The 5794-nt window shown below is 35.3% G+C and overlaps 1 pseudogene; it reads right to left on the reverse strand.

The window, feature by feature from the left end:
- Positions 1-354: 354 nt before the first annotated feature.
- LOC149567615 (DNA replication licensing factor MCM4-like) lies at positions 355-4096 on the reverse strand (annotated as a pseudogene).
- Between the last annotated feature and the right edge of the window lie 1698 nt (positions 4097-5794).

Genomic DNA, 5794 nt, shown 5'->3' on the forward strand with positions numbered 1-5794 from the left:
TCATCCTCAAAACTCATCCAGGTCCTCTTCACATTGTCCCCATGAATTGTAACAAACCCCTCACTCACAAGGTTTCCAATTGCATTACAAATTTGAAATTGAACAACATAACTCATAATGTATTCATTTCCCCCAAGAAAATGAAGCTGGAAATAGCTTAAAATTTACCCACAACAAAGAATTACTTACATCATTCAGGCTGACTTCCTTGGATCCCTATTTGTGCATTTCCTCCATCAACTATGATTGCATTCATTCATATCTGGTTAGGTGCCATACCAACAATTTTCTCAACACTATTTAGGGCAGTATAAAGAATGTTACCTTAGTAATACAGGTTGATGGTCCCCCTGCCTACATCCTTTCCATGATAAGAATCCTCAGTGATGAAATAAGATTGGCTCATCTCATTCTTTCACTGGATGAGACTCCCATGTTTATGAGATCCATGTCAATGGTCCCTGTAACCATGACACTCAAATGCATTCAGTGGCTTCCAATTAACATAGTTCTTTTAGAGTTGACTAATTTTGTGATGATAATGCATTCAATATATAACTAAATGAACTGACAATCCTCATTGCCAAAGATGCACAATGGTTACCAGTTGAATGATTGGTGGCAGATTGTTGAAGTACAACTTCAAGAAGCCAGAATGATTCTGCCACATCACACCTTTCAACCTACAAAATTGGAATGTAAGATATCTTTTTATTGCCTCAATCCAGCTTTAAAACATTAAGGAATGTAACCCACTTTTTTCTACATAGGATTTTCTTGCCCACTCAGAGAATCTGATGTGGGCGAGGACTTCGCTTATTCTTATTAAGATTTCAATTTGGCATGGAGTCATTGTGATAACCTATACAATTCATTCAGGAGAACAAGTTAACATAACATGAGAATTGCCCTGCATCTAGATGCATTCTTCAGTAGAAGTATGAGATATATTGTTACTTTTTTCATGTGTGTAACTTGTAAGCATACTATATAGAAATTGAATTTGAGAATATATTGAGCTAACCTTCTTGCTACTGCCAGGGAAGTTTCCCTTCCTATGCATTTCAACATAACCATGAATCAGATCTTTTGCTGCCTCATCAGATATCTTAGGATGTATATGTTGTCTTGCATAAGTGATATACAAAGTGAGAGTCAGGAGGTCGAATGCATCTAGCGTTTGGTCCTAGATTCATAATGTAGTTCACATAAAAAATATCAAGTCATTGGACCCCCCATTAATTACTACATAGTATTGACCAAATCAGAACTTACCTCCAGCTCGTCATAATGTAATGCAACAAGATGCCTTGCAAGGAGCCTGTCCATTTGTTCATTAGCTTTATCAAGCACTAGGTAGATCAAGTCAAACCTGCAGGCATTTTTTGTGATTCTTTTATACTTGAGTGACAACGAATAAATTCTCCAGCTTGAATTCTAAAACCAAACATACTCCACTTGGAAAGCAATGTTGGAGGAAGTTGGATATTGTCAATTACTGACAATCGAGGGTTGTAGCATGAACCACTAGGATTGGCACAAGCTAAAATAGATGTTCTTACATTTAGAGATGCTATGATCCCAGCCTTTGCAATTGACATTGTTTGTTGTTCCATAACCTACTTCAAAGGAATGACCAAATATTGATAAACAAGTCAACCAACATCATAGATTACGAAGTCAAGAAACCAATGAAAGCACATAATTCGAAGAGCTCAGAGAAAAATCACACCACATGTAACATGCTATGAGCATTGTTTGACATCTTGTCAAACTTGCCTATGCAGAAAACACCCCTATCACTCATTACCAATGCTCCACTTTCTAGAACCTGTTGAGTTCAAAGAAATAAGCAGTTTATATAAAATAAAGTGGTAGGTAGCAGTGGGGGAGTAGGCAGCCCAAAGAGCTCAATGATCAACAAAATGAGTTAATAACTTACTGTTTCACTAGTTTCAGGATCCTTTGATACATAAGCAATCAAACCAACCGTAGAGCTTCCACGACCACTTGTATAAATGCCTGGAGGAGCCAACTTATGCATGTACTAAAGTAGTTGAGACTTACTTGTACCTAGATCCCCAACAAGCAAGACGTTGATATCACCACAAAAAGTGGTGCCTGAAGCTAGTTTTACTGTAGTTCCCTCGAAAAGTTGTTTAAGAAGCATAATGGTTAACATATGGTTCAAAGAAAATGCAAAAAATTACCAATTAATTGAACATGAATGCAAAGAAAGATACTTGGCACAAGAGCCCTTTCTTTACATCTTCTAGCTCCCAAATACTTGGAGCTAAGGACCTAGTTAGCCTCTCATAGATATCGGGCATGCGAGATAGTTCTTTGAACTTCTCAATTTGGAAATTGGTAGTCAAAATTCAATTTTAGAGCTTACAAAATTCATGTTATATAAAAAAGGTAAAAAGTACGAGTTTATACCTTAGCTTCATAATCAGCTGGTGACATATCACCATCTTGAAAAGAGGCAAAACTATCAATATTGGTATCACGTTCCACTGGATCTTCGACTCGCAATCTTGTCTTGTCTGCCTTTTTCAGATGAAGGCAATCAATGTAGGTCTGTAGCAGCAAATGATTTACAAATTAGAATTAGAAATCATAGAATACAACATTAAGGTCCTCATTTCCAACTTAAATGGACTAAGATAGGCTTGAGAGCTTTGCTTTAAATAGAGATTTCACAATCCTTTGGTTTGGTCCCACTCTAACTGTCATAGCTCTGAAAATCCCAGTAACCTACAAAAAAAACCAATGTCAACCTTCAAATGCTAACACTTGGCAATAAAAATGAGTGTAGAATTTGTATATCATGTAATGTCAGACACACCTTGATTCGATCACCAAGTTTGGCAGCATCAACAAGTTTGCCATGCATCAACAAGCTAATAGTGTGCAGGATTTCCCCCTTTGGAATGGCATCAACAAAATTTGGCCTTGCACAACGTGTAGGTTTATCAATCTGACTTGAGCATTTGAAGCATAAAATAGGATGCAAATACAAATCTAGCAAAAACACTTTTAGACAACAAGTACCATTGTACATAGTGAAGCAAAGATATGAGATTTTTTTTAAAATATGAAATACATTTGAAAAAATTTGGTAGAAGATTCTTATGGAATATGAGAATAAAATTTGGTGTGAAAGTTCTCATACAGGGATTTTTTCACACAAAAAAATGTGCTCTCTCATATATAGCTTTCATCAAGCAAACATCTCAATGTGAGAAGAACCTCATGTATGGTGTCCTATTAGTTCCAATTAAGGTTACATAGAGTAGATCAACAGTGGCTGTGTCACAATAAGGAGTAAGATCTTATTTGCAAAATCTTGGAATCTAAAAGCTTCTGAGATCACTTTCATAAGCATGAATCTGTTTAAAGCTGTAGATTCTCCGCCACAGTTTATGCAAAATAGAATTGAGAAACAAACATAACATACAATGAAGACACAATTGACTATTATATTAAGAGTTCAATTTCAATCCAACGAATTACCTCTATCAATAGGTATTGGTGCTAGAGCATATCCACAAAAAAGGCACCTAAAGAATGCTTCTTTGATTTCTGGTATAATTGAGCTGCACCAAATTATCATTCCTTTGACTAAAACCATGTTCTCAATATCTAGATTTCAAAGACAACAAAACCCCCTTATTAGATTTTTTTAATAGCATTGAACAATGAAGACGTAACTTTAAAAAGCATTGCCTACCTAATGGATTCAGATCTTGCATGTTAACTGTATCTCTAAGATTGAATATTCTTGCCTGAATGCAATGGAAGTTATATGTAAGTTTGAGGCATATTTATGTGCATAAATAAACAAAATCTGAAACAAAAAAGTCATTAAATGAAAACATACTAACTGACAAAACATATTTTTCCAAAAATACAATTCAGTCACCTGTATGTGCTTCTCCCACAAAGGCTTGAGGTGAACAGCTACATCCATCAATAAAATGTCAAAAATGGCAAGAACTTCAAGAGGATATCTGACCATCTTGCCATAAACTTCTTCATCATATTCAAAGATGTTCATTGCATCAATATTCAGTGAATCACCTTCAACTTCCATTGTCTAAATGAGAAATCAACTAAATGAACTGAATACAAAAGCAAATGTGCTCAACCAATAATTTGAAATGAGACTAGATGGTAACCATAAGAAGCCAGCAAGGACAAATTTGAACCTGTTCCAAGAGCCTCATGTATTTCCCCTTAAGGTCTGAAGGATCATCCCTAAAATTCCTCAAAAAGTGCTAAACTACTTGATTGACATCTTGAACACTTATGTTTGTGCCCCAAACAAGCATAGGGGGGGTTACCATCAAGGTCACCCTCGGAGGACTGGGGCATCAAATTATAATAGCCAACAGAGGTAATTAATGTGTGTTTCAATAGAACAGATTATACAAATTGAAAAGAAATGATTGACTCAATTGATAGGCAGTTCTCTATCCAAAAGGTTTCTTGGTACAACGCAATATCTTCAAAATAGGTTTCTTTAATGTAGAAGGAAACAAAAGTTGGTACATAGGCATCTGCTATGCCGATTCCCTGAGGAGGCAGTTGCTTGGACAGTCAATGTGGACCACCCGTTGAGGTTTTTAGAATAGAAGGGTTGTCTAGTATGACCCATTTGATAGGACCCTAGGAATCTCCATGGTTGAATTGACCCAGAATCTAGGTGTGCAGGCTAACATACCATTAATATAGTTTTTAATGCTTCTCACTAGCAATAAAGCATGTTTTATTAGCCCATTATTTAACTGGTTCACCTTTATTACTTCAAACAATCTAATCCAATGTTTATAACAGTAGAGTTCTGTTTATTAGAATATGATACATTTTCTATTTTGGTATGTCCAGGTTACATACTCCATATTCTTAATATATGGTTCAATTTCTTTTTGTACTAGTCTAGTTTTAATTGCTTTAAAAAGATTTAAATGACTATTTTTTGGAATTATCAAGTATAGATTAACCTAGACTCTACCAAAGGCCATAAAGCATGAGGAATGACAACTTTACACATCTGGAATTCATGACGTGAATGACAATCTTCATCCATATAATGCTGTTTTAAAATTTAGGACTTTGTCTTGTTATGTGTTGTGATATATAATTAATATTTATCGAAATTGCAGGAAGAAGCTTGCACAGAGACTTTTGTTTGATAAAAGTGCAAATGATGATCATGAAAGAAGCATATTGACAAAGCTGAAGCAACAGTGTGGTGGTCAGTTTACTTCTAAAATGGAAGGAATGGTATGCTGCATCATACATAAATAAAAAACTCACTTTGATTCTTATCAATGAAGTTAATCTAATTGTAAATTGTGTAAAAATCTGTGTGCTTGTATCTAGGTCATAGATTTAACATTAACAAAGGAGAACCAAGGGCATTTTGATGATTATCTTAATGAAAATTCTCAAGCACATCCTGGCATAGACTTGACTATGATAGTTTTGACAACTGGGTTTTGGCCGAGTTACAAATCATTTGATCTTAACGTGCCAGCCGAAATGGTATGCCCATTTTGTATATAGTATACCTTTTAAATTTGCCAATTTCTGAAGCAGTTTAACATTTTGACCTTTGCTACTTAATGCAAGTAAGATGCGTAGAGGTGTTCAAGCAGTTCTATCAAACAAAGAAAAAGCATAGAAAGCTTACATGGATATAATCTCTGGGTACTTGTAATATTAATGGGAAGTTTTACCCTAAGCCTATGGAACTTGTTGTTACTACTTACCAGGTAATTTTTTGGTT

The sequence above is a fragment of the Cupressus sempervirens genome, chromosome 3 (genome assembly GCF_028749045.1).
Source record: "Cupressus sempervirens isolate cs-2001-9-10 chromosome 3, ASM2874904v1, whole genome shotgun sequence".
Lineage (NCBI taxonomy): Eukaryota > Viridiplantae > Streptophyta > Pinopsida > Cupressales > Cupressaceae > Cupressus > Cupressus sempervirens.